This window comes from Schistocerca piceifrons, chromosome 2 (genome assembly GCF_021461385.2).
Source record: "Schistocerca piceifrons isolate TAMUIC-IGC-003096 chromosome 2, iqSchPice1.1, whole genome shotgun sequence".
NCBI classification, from domain to species: domain Eukaryota; kingdom Metazoa; phylum Arthropoda; class Insecta; order Orthoptera; family Acrididae; genus Schistocerca; species Schistocerca piceifrons.
The window spans coordinates 203,696,039-203,706,680 of record NC_060139.1 but is presented as its reverse complement, the minus strand read 5'-3'; the positions used below and the strand labels follow the sequence as shown (position 1 = coordinate 203,706,680).

The 10,642-nt window shown below is 42.3% G+C and overlaps 1 non-coding gene across 1 annotated transcript; it reads right to left on the bottom strand.

Annotated features, from left to right (window-relative positions):
- Nucleotides 1-10,345: 10,345 nt before the first annotated feature.
- Nucleotides 10,346-10,420, bottom strand: Trnas-uga. The gene has a single exon. It is a non-coding gene; the product is annotated as a tRNA-Ser (tRNA).
- Nucleotides 10,421-10,642: the final 222 nt, after the last annotated feature.

Below are 10,642 nucleotides of genomic sequence, written 5' to 3'. Positions count from 1 at the left end.
CGCACGAATGAAAGATTCCAGTGCGCCCACACGGCCGTCTGTTTCCCTTTAAATAGCTAGTGCCGGTTGCACTACTGGCGCTCATCATGTGCGCCTGTGCTGAGAACACTTCAATGTGGATCTCTCGTCGCCGCAAACGCATGCTGCAAATTTCACCTGCTTTGGATGCTTCCTTCAGTGTGTTGCATTTTGGGTGTCCAGCAGAGTACTACGCATCATCTACAGATAAATGAATAATCCGCACGTCACAGTTAAATGTTTGGCAGAGTGTTCATAGAACCATTTTCTATGCAATTTATCTACAGTTGCGCTCTCGAAGAGCATGCGGAAGAGATTAGCACCTACATCTTCCTGTGCAAGCTCAGACCTCTCGTATTTTATCTCGATGGTCATTTCTTTCACTGTGGATGGGAATCAATAAAATGTTTCAGTATTCGGAGGAGAAAATTGCTGATTGCAATTTCGTAAAAAACCTCTTGCCGCAACGAAAAACACATTTATTTCAATGACTGCCAAGCCAGTTTGCTTGTCACTGTCTCTCCTGCTTCGACAGCGCCACAGCTCGTTCTACACATAACACAGTCACACATGCTGCACCTTTAAGTTATCAAATTTTGACTTATCCTCTCGCCACCCCCCCCCCCCCTCCCCCCATTCCCTCCAGTCATTCTTCTGAGTGCAACTCAGTGATTTCTTTTTCTTTCGGTGATGAGGAAACCATTGAATGGCAGGCATGACGATAAGGCTATTTTCGAGGAGGAACGTTTAATGAACGCTGAAAATGCCGACTTCTGCTATAACCTAGGCCTCCGTGGAGCCATCATCTTTGGGGAAAATAATGCGTTGCGTTTGTAACATATATTGCTCGCAATCCCTCACTCCCCTCCCGGCCAATATCTACAGTTGATTCTAAATTCACACTTGTCATTAACAAAAAATACCATTACGGAGTATATGTATTGTCACGTAATTTAGGAAGAATTCCCCTAACAGCTGATAAAATTACTACTCATTAAAACACAACCAGTTTCTTGGTCTAAAGCAGCATCATCAGGTACAACATACATGGTAAAAGCCAAAGTACAGTGTCGCTACATTTTGTTAACATTAAAATTAATAAAGGAATGCCTAAAATATGCCCACAACGTTAAAAGATCATATGCATACCCACCACTCCCAGTCAAAATTTACTATTCAGTGAATATTGTCTGGAACCGCGTGACAGCTACGGTCGCAGGTTCGAATCCTGCCTTGGGCATGGATGTGTGTGATGTCCTTAGGTTGGTTAGGTTTAAGTAGTTCTAAGTTCTAGGGGACTGATGACCTCAGATGTTAAGTCCCATAGCGCTCAGAGCCATTTGAACCATTTAAATATTGTCAGTACTATGGCGAGCGAAAGGTGACGAAGACGTGTTCAATTCACTTAGGACAAATTCCTGATAGATTAAACTTGTCGTTACAGAGCCATGTATTAAATTTTGGCCGGATCTAAAAGAAAAGAAAATATTTTTTAGTGAGAGCATGCTAAAAGTTTTTTAAGGAATCGGATTTGCGATAAAAAATTGTCACCGCTAACATGATTAGTCGCGGCTCTATGCAAATTACTGTGGAATGTATCAGGCGGCAGTGTCATACCGGTGTCACGACAGGGCAACACGATGTTGGGCAGAGTGAAAGCGGCCGGCACGAACTACAGAGACTAGCTGGCTGGCAGAACGGAGGCTGTCCACGTGGACGGTGTGACGTCATATACTAATGAAAAGGAGCGCTGTGTCACTACTTATACAAGCGAGAACAATATAGAACTTTCTTAGGTACTAAACTAATCGTATAAACAATCAAAATTAGCCACAATACTATGGAGCTTTAATTCTACTTGGTTATTCAACGTGAGCTGTGTATTTTCTTTCTTATGTCTAAAAATTTCGGCTTCTTCTAATCTATTCAAACCGTTGCTTTTTCCTTTTTTATGGAATACTTTTTAATTTTTTGAATGATTTGTAATACTGTGCCCCTATTCGCGCAAGTGCGGTGTTAATGCAGGTCGGGGATTATTTAAGTTAATATGTTCCTGAAATCTGATTCGAAATGGTCTGCCGGTTGGCAGAGTATAGAACACTTTCATTGTATTTATTTACCATAGCTTTTACCGTCTGCCTGAGTTTTCTATCTACACTCTGAAAAGTAAAATAAGTTAGAACTTTTTGTGTTGCCTCACTATAGTTTTTTCTTTTAAGATGCAGCCAAATTTTAAAACATGGCTCTGTAACTCCAAGTTTCATCTATCAGCAGTTTCTCCTAAATGAATGGAATGTGGCTTCGTTACCTTTCGTTCGCCACAATATTAACGATATTCACTGAGTAGTAAATTTTGATTAGGAGTGGTGGGTATGCCTATGGTCTTTTAACGTTGTGAATATATTTTACACATTCCTTTATTGACATTTTAAACATTGTGAGCTCAGCAACCGCGTCTGCAATTACATGAAATGTAATAGTCAGCCAACCGGTTGCAAACAATTAAAAAAAAAAGTAATACGTTAACAAGATTTCGACAGTTCTAGGACTATCTTAGAACTGTTACACGAAATCTGTTACACGAAATCATATAACAACTTTAAAATGTTCAATAACAGTGCTCTCGTCAAATGACATGTTTATGTTCCGTGAGTTCCATGAGACCCATGTGTAATCCCTGACACAGCACTCGTTAAAGCCTGTGCTGTGGTAAGTGAGCGGGATTCACCTTATGAGAAATGATTTTCGTATAGATATCGACCGCGTGTACCTGAATGGTGGCAAATGAGACTTACATCCACTCTGCAATAACAATGACCCCTCAAGTAAGTTCTAAATGCAATTACACGTCAGGATGGATCAAAAGCAACCCAGAAGATGCTACCAATCTGATAATAATACGGTCGCCAGCCTAATTAGGCATTAACTGAGTTTCTTCCCTGTACAAGTTGGTATATATTCATGCAAAACAACAAGTTGTAACACTGCATAATATAGTAGAATTTTAGAACCAGAAAATCTATTGAGCTGACAGTTTCACGTTCTGTACTGATATGGAAAACCATGAATACATAACACTACACTATAATGTATACTACAAAACTTTATACTGTCTATTAATCTGATTAAAATCGGGCATAGGTTACCCTAGAAATTGCACTGTCGTGCCACACACAAAATGTCAATTTTGATAAAGATAAAACACTGATAAATTTTGACTTTTATATTGACTTTGATATTTGCTGGTCAAACCAATTTAGAACACTTCAGAATTTAAATGAATGAGGGGGAACCCCGAAACTGTTATGATCGCTGTATTTTAAAAAATGATTACTGAATTTATTATGCGTTCAAGATTTCCAGTATATAAGTTACAACTCTTTTTATCTTATTTACTGCTCATTTAAATGCCTTTAAATCTGTCTCGAAATAATAAACTTCATTACTATATCAATACTAAAGTTATCTTTCAACTTCGTTAGGCCTTAGTTATTCATTTACTGCTTCATTAACAAAACATTTCTTTAAACACCATTCTAATATAGCTAGTTCTGCAAATAATTATTATTAACACAAATTTTAATTTTCATTTCGGGACACTCGGATTGCACAACATTTGGAAAGGACCCCGCCTAGGTTAGTTGGGAGGATAATTAAATGATGGAAAAGTTCTGGTAAAATTTAGGTTATTATTGCACCAAACAAACACAGTTCACTCTCTGATCCACACGAATACAGTACTAAAAGTTTCAACCTGCTAGTGTCGATGCGGCGGTTAGCGGGCGGCGAGATGGCGAGGCACAGAGCACACATCCAACCACAGCTATGGCTCTTGATGTATCGGCACTTTAATTCTTCTTAGCGTCGCAATACTTTTCCATTTAGCGCCTATGGAATTTTGCCATGCTGTGTGGGCGTTGGAACGGCATATCCGAGGCTCGGTGAAGCTATGTCTTCCAGGAGAGCCTCCTCGCTCCAGAAGGTGTTGCTCAAACCAATGCCAAACTCCCAACAACAACTGTGCCCGTTGTGCCATGCAGTGCCCGCGAGCACTTTCCCGCGCTCGCCTGCCATCCACCTTTTACCGCTCCCTGACAGACCGGGTATTCACCCGATGTTTTGCATTCTACATATCCTAACACATTGCCTACGTATGGGCCAGATGCACAGTTACAATTTTAAACATCTTACAACAGTTTCAACATTTGTTACATTTCAATTCTGTTACAATATTCCTTGACATTTGACATAAACATTAATATTCACATTGAAACTTGTTTACAGTTTTCGTAACACAATGGCATGAAACAAAAAAAATTGAAATCAGAACATCAATTACACAAGTTTATCGAAAAATCAGATGGCAAGAATTACTTATATGTACAATATTACAGAGTCGTTGTTGTTACACATGGAACACAAACATGTCATTTGACGAGAGCACTGTGGTCGAAAATTTTGGAGTTGTTATCTGATTTCACGTAACATTTAAAAATTCTGATGAATATAGTCTTAGAATTATCGAAGTCTGGTTAATGCGTCTTTTTACAAAAATGTGTGCAACCGGTTGGCTGACTATTACGTTTTATATCATTCCTCTATTAATTTCAATATCCACAAAATGTGCTGAAACTGTACTTTGCTTTTTACCATGTAGGGTGCCCCTGATGATTCGGCTTTAGACTGCGAAACCGGTCGAGTTTTAATAAACAAAAATTTTACCATGTATTAGGTGGAATTCTTCCTAACATCACGCCTTTCAAGCGCTGCGGATGCCCAGAATATAAAACAGTTTGAGTCACGTGAGTGTAAGAATACCTAGGTCCCTACACGCATCCATAGAATACTTTTACGACCATAGCAGCTTTGCCGTGGAAGACTGTGCCAGACGATAGTGCGGATTGTAAGTATGCAAGGTATTGTAGCAAACCATGTCTGCAAATCTATACACTCTGAGAGAGATTCCCAAGTACAACAAGGATGTGACATGTAACGCGGCCACATCCGACGGAGGTAATTGCTACATACCGCAAGAGCTGCGTATCTAAAACGCCAATACAGCAGAATGACATCATAGCGAGAGGAGGGTGCCGTCGTTGTGTTGATCAGCAGGAAGAAACAACAAACCGTAAGTTGGACACGACGACGATTACGGAGGCAGTAGAATATGCCCACCACCGCTTCTAAACGGCGAAGTTAAGACACCTTTCAAGCACATCAGAAGCAGCTAGAAAGCTGATCTGTCAAGAAAAGCGGACAAATTGGCTTCAGTATTGTTATGACATTCACACAGTTAATCCACCTACCTCGATAGGCCTCTTGACTGCTCGTTGTCCCTTCGCTCTGTCGTAGCAGGTACCATATAGGTGGTGCAAGGCAGCGTTAAGGTAATCACCACCTGATACCTACCAGATAGAGGCCGCAAAAACTCTGGTTAAAAATCAGTTCCTGAAAATTCATGATAAATATCGAGCGTTCGGGTTCTACCTTCTTGTAGCAAGATGATTAAAGTTCTATTGACAATTTATTTCCACTATGACTCATGAAATGGCTATCAAGTCCGTATTTACATCTGCACTCGTATTCTCTCTGCAAGTTTACAGTTACGAAGATGTGCAACACATGGTCACACGTGAGCAGCCAGAAATTTTGCAAGTTCGACCCGTATATTATTCACGACCTAAACAGTCACTGGCTCAGAACTTCACACGAGTTTAATATTCGGTCGATTCAGAGGTCTTCCTTCACAGAAGTGCTCACCATACTATTCCGTCTAAGTACGACCTGAATATGTGACACGCCGTCATCTTTCACCCGGAAGCATTGGAAACTGCCAAACGTTCACTAAAATGCTTCCCACTCAGCTCAATTTCTGTTAGCGATAACCGGAGAGAATTGACGTCTCCAATTCTTCATTTTACGTATTATATGTGTAGAGCGATGTGACATGGTGTGTTCGGTACAGTGGTTCGGAACATACAGATATCACCCCTCTCTCGGCGCGGAAAGCTCTCAGTTTTGATTGGCTGTTGATCTGAATGACCCTTCAGAACATTCTCTCTAGATGATTCTCACGGCAGAATCCTTTCTTATCAAATCACAATTTAGAAAGTACTTTTACGTAAGCAAAACTTCCATTTATTACATCAAATTTAATTTTAAACCACATAAAGTATGAAATAATTCCAAAATTAAGTAACAAACTTGTTCCATTCTTAACTTTTTTCTCGCTGTGATTCAAAAATGCATACTAACTCAGACATGCATTACATGACTCGTGGTTCTGCCCAGGGATTTTCCCCACAATTTGAATTTCACATAGACCTTCACAAAATAAAACGTTTAGAATTTTCATATGTCACTCATTCACTCTGTCAGTCACTCCCATGCACTCACATAACAAAATAAAATTGAATATTAATTTTAAAAGGTTCCAGTATTACGTCAAATAAAAATTACAACTATTATAATATGAAAGATTGTAGTTAATTTATTTTTAGGAGCTGAACTTTTCATAATAGCTCCATATGATGCTGAACGGTAATCTATTGCCGTCCCTAAACGAATTTTTAAATGCCAGAATGGTGTTTAGTGACTTTTAGGTAATTTTTTCTGTCCTCAAAATTATGAATCATTAAGAAATGAAATCTGGAAACTATCATTTTAGCAATAATAAAAAGCAATGTGTAAAGTTTGGTCAGAATAGAAGAATAACTAATGAAGTTTATTTAGATACATAAGGAGTACAAATATTCGTGCCGTTCCACTGACAGGCTAAGTCACTGCCACAGGCGGCATCTGATAAACGTGCGTCAGCTGGGTTCTAATTAAAGAAAAAAAATAAGGACGAACCTCCTGCAAGTACTGGACCGGAGGCGCTCCCGGCTCCATACTTTACTGCACCTTTGGTAATACGGAATAACTTGCTACGTTACGAAGTGCAGCCATCGTCACCTCACAATAGCAATGCACACGAGAGTCCCTGCACAGATGCTACTCTTGTCAAGTGGACTTGTCTACTTGTACTCAGTGAGCCGTGTGGCGAGGTCGATATCTAGTACCCGCCGAACTTCGGCACAGGCTTTGGACATCTGGGGCGCTAGCGCTGTCTGACGGAGGAACGGGGTAGGTGACACTAAGGCCGAGGGTTTGGTTCGAGTCTTGGAGAGTAGGAGGCACGAGACAGAGTGTACTTGTTTTTGGGTTAGCGTGCCACGTTTCCGGGTGTGCGCATGTTCCAGCTGCAGGCCGCGTGTGTTGATGCTGATGGTAAGTTCTGCGGCAGTTATTGCGCCGTGCCAGCCGTTACTAGTGTATTCCGGCAGGACCGTTTGATGAGTGGCTAGACCGAACATTTGCCCGGCTTACTTGCCATGCTTGATCTAAGGTAGAGTTTGGAATTTGCCGCTACCGGTTTCTTTGGTGAGCGTTCTTTGACATTTCTGTAACACTCATTCCAGCCAGTGGCTCTTGGTAGTGCAGCAGCGGTTTACTGATTATTGACTGTTCGATGCTCAACTTTCCGCTGTACGTTTTGCAGTCCTGTTTTGGTAATGCCTATTTCTGAACATTCTTCACGTGTGCTCAACCCTCTCCCTCGTAGGCAAACTGCGAGATCTATTAAGGCTAATTTCTCTCAAACTAAAAAAGGCAAATACCGCTTTTTAGCGTTATAGGTGTTTAAAAGGGTCTTGCGAACTGTATGTGTTGTTTTATGCTTTAACTGTTCAGCTTTGTTGATCAAGAAGTAAGCTCCCCTTGGTAGTACCGAGCGAGGTGGCGTAGTGGTTATCACACTGGACTCGCATTCGGGCGGACGACGGTTCAATCCCACGTCCGGCCATCCTGATTTAGGTTTTCCATGATTTCCCTAAATCGCTCTAGGCAAATGCCGGGATGTTTCCTTTGAAGGGGGACGGCCGACTTCCTTCCCCATCCTTCCCTAAACCGATGAGACCAATGACCTCGCAGTTTGGTCTCTTTCCTCAAAACAACCCGCCCCCTTGGTAGTAGTATCAAGTGTTGTGCGAAACCATTAGTAATTTGTAATTCTTGTCAAGTTTTAGTTGCTAGTTGCCTGATTAATCCTTCGAACATACTGAAGTGCTTGTAACAACTTGACGTAGTAAACTTAAATTTTCTATCCGAGCATTTATTTTCGGTTGAGGCAACCAGTAGCTAGTGTGCTGCACCCTGAAAAGATACTCTGCATTGTTTGGCACGCTTGATTAACTTTAATATGATATTTTTTTGAGATTAATGTTTGCGCTTTGATGCTGTTAAATTTCTCGCGCCCGCTTCTGCTCTAGCCGCGAGTACAGTGGCTTTTGAGATGGACCAGTTAACTATTGTTTTGTCCTCGCTTTATTGAAGAGAGGTTTCATGCATATTGTGGTTGAGCCAGTGTTAACTTCATGCCTTGTCGCCGCGGATCGGGTGGTCGATGTCTACCTCAGAGAGTAAAGTGCCATCTGCGGGCGTGTACCCTGATCTCACACTGCATTGGTTCCTCGTAATTAATTGATTGTGTTCTAAGGAACCTCTCTGAGTGGCGTGTCGCAAACGCCGTCAGGTGCCGACGCACACTGCAACAGACCGCCATCGAGTTGGTTGCCAGCTCAGCCTCTGTGACTACATGAATGGCTCTGCCATTTGCAGCACGACCTGCAGAGTCTTCGCGTACACCAGACCAAAGCACAGAGGGCGTGTAAATCAGCAAGAGAGGTCGCTCCTGCCACGAACCTTTTGCTGCATCCGCCAGTGTCACGTGCAGCCAATCAGGAGCAAGCGCCGATCACGGCAGTTACGACGCAGCCAGACAAGAGAAGAAGTCTGCTCCGGATCCAGCGCGCCTTGGTTGCACGCCGCCTACGCCGCAAGGGGCTTCGGCAACGTGCTCATAGAGCCTGTTGGTATTCTGACTCATTTGGCAAGACTGTAGAAACTGTGAACTTGTGCTAATCTGTTCGAATGTGCTCTTCCCAAGCAGAGCAAGGACTTAAATGTTTTGTTGTCAAAGTATTGGGGAATTTGTAAGTAGGCTGGTTAGGTTTTTTTATTGGTAACGCCAACTCTGTATGAAAATCACTGGCTGTGCTGTGTGCAGTCTGTGGCTGCTTTGCATTGTTGTAATACTCGCCATTGTAGTGTTGGGCAGCGGCAGCTGGATGTGAACAGCGCGTAGCGTTGCGCAGTTGGAGGTGAGCCGCCAGCAGTGGTGGATGTGAGGAGAGAGATGGCGGAGGTTTGTAATTTGTCATGAACTGATATATATATTATGACTTGTGATGATATTAAGGTAAATACATTGTTTGTTCTCTATTAATATCTTTCATTTGCTAACTATCCCTATCAGTAGTTAGTGCCTTCAGTAGTTTGAATCTTTTATTTAGCTGGCAGTAGTGGCGCTCGCTGTATTGCAGTAGCTTGAGTAGCGAAGATTTTTGTGAGGTAAGTGATTTGTGAAAGGTATAGTTTACTGTTAGTCAGGGCCCATTCTTTTGTAGGGATTATTGAAAGTCAGATTGCGTTGCGCTAACAAAATATTGTGTGTCAGTTTAAGGACAGTCATGTATAATTATTAAAAAGGGGAAGTTTCAAATTAAATCCGACTGTAGAAGCTTTTCTTGTGTTCTTTCTTCAACCAAGACTTGTAAATTAAGTACTTGCGTTTAGTAGTGAACTTTCTTTCCTGTTAGGAAATGGTTACAAAGTTTGTCGCTTATTTGTGAGGGTCAACAAAGACCATTAGTCAAAAAATGTGTGTGAAATCTTATGAGACCTAACTGCTAAGGTCATCAGTCCCCAAGCTTATACACTGCTTAACCTAAATTATCCTAAGGACAAACACACACACCCATGCCCGAGGGAGGATTCGAACCTCCGCCGGGATCAGCCGCACAGTCCATGACTGCAGCGCCTCAGACCGCTCGGCTAATACTGCACGGCCCGTTAGTCCAGAATGACATTTTCAGTCTGCAGCTGATATGTGCGCTGATATGAAACTTCCTGGCAGATTAAAACTGTGTGCCCGACCGAGACTCGAACTCGGGACCTTTGCCTTTCACGGGGAAGTGCTCTACCAACTGAGCTACCGAAGCACGACTCACGCCCGGTACTCACAGCATTACTTCTGCCAGTACCTCGTCTCCTACCTTCCAAACTTTACAGAAGCTCTCCTGCAAACCTTGCAGAACTAGCACTCCTGAAAGAAAGGATATTGCAGAGACATGGCTTAGCCACAGCCTGGGGGATGTTTCCAGAATGAGATTTTCACTCTGCAGCGGAGTGTGCGCTGATATGAAACTTCCTGGCAGATTAAAACTGTGTGCCCGACCGAGACTCGAACTCGGGACCTTTGCCTTTCACGGGCAAGTGCTCTACCAACTGAGCTACCGAAGCACGACTCACGCCCGGTACTCACAGCATTACTTCTGCCAGTACCTCGTCTCCTACCTTCCAAACTTTACAGAAGCTCTCCTGCGAACCTTGCAGAACTAGCACTCCTGAAAGAAAGGATATTGCGGAGACATGGCTTAGCCACAGCCTGGGGGATGTTTCCAGAATGAGATTTTCACTCTGCAGCGGAGTGAGTTGTGCTTGGGTGCTTGGGTAGCTCAGTTGG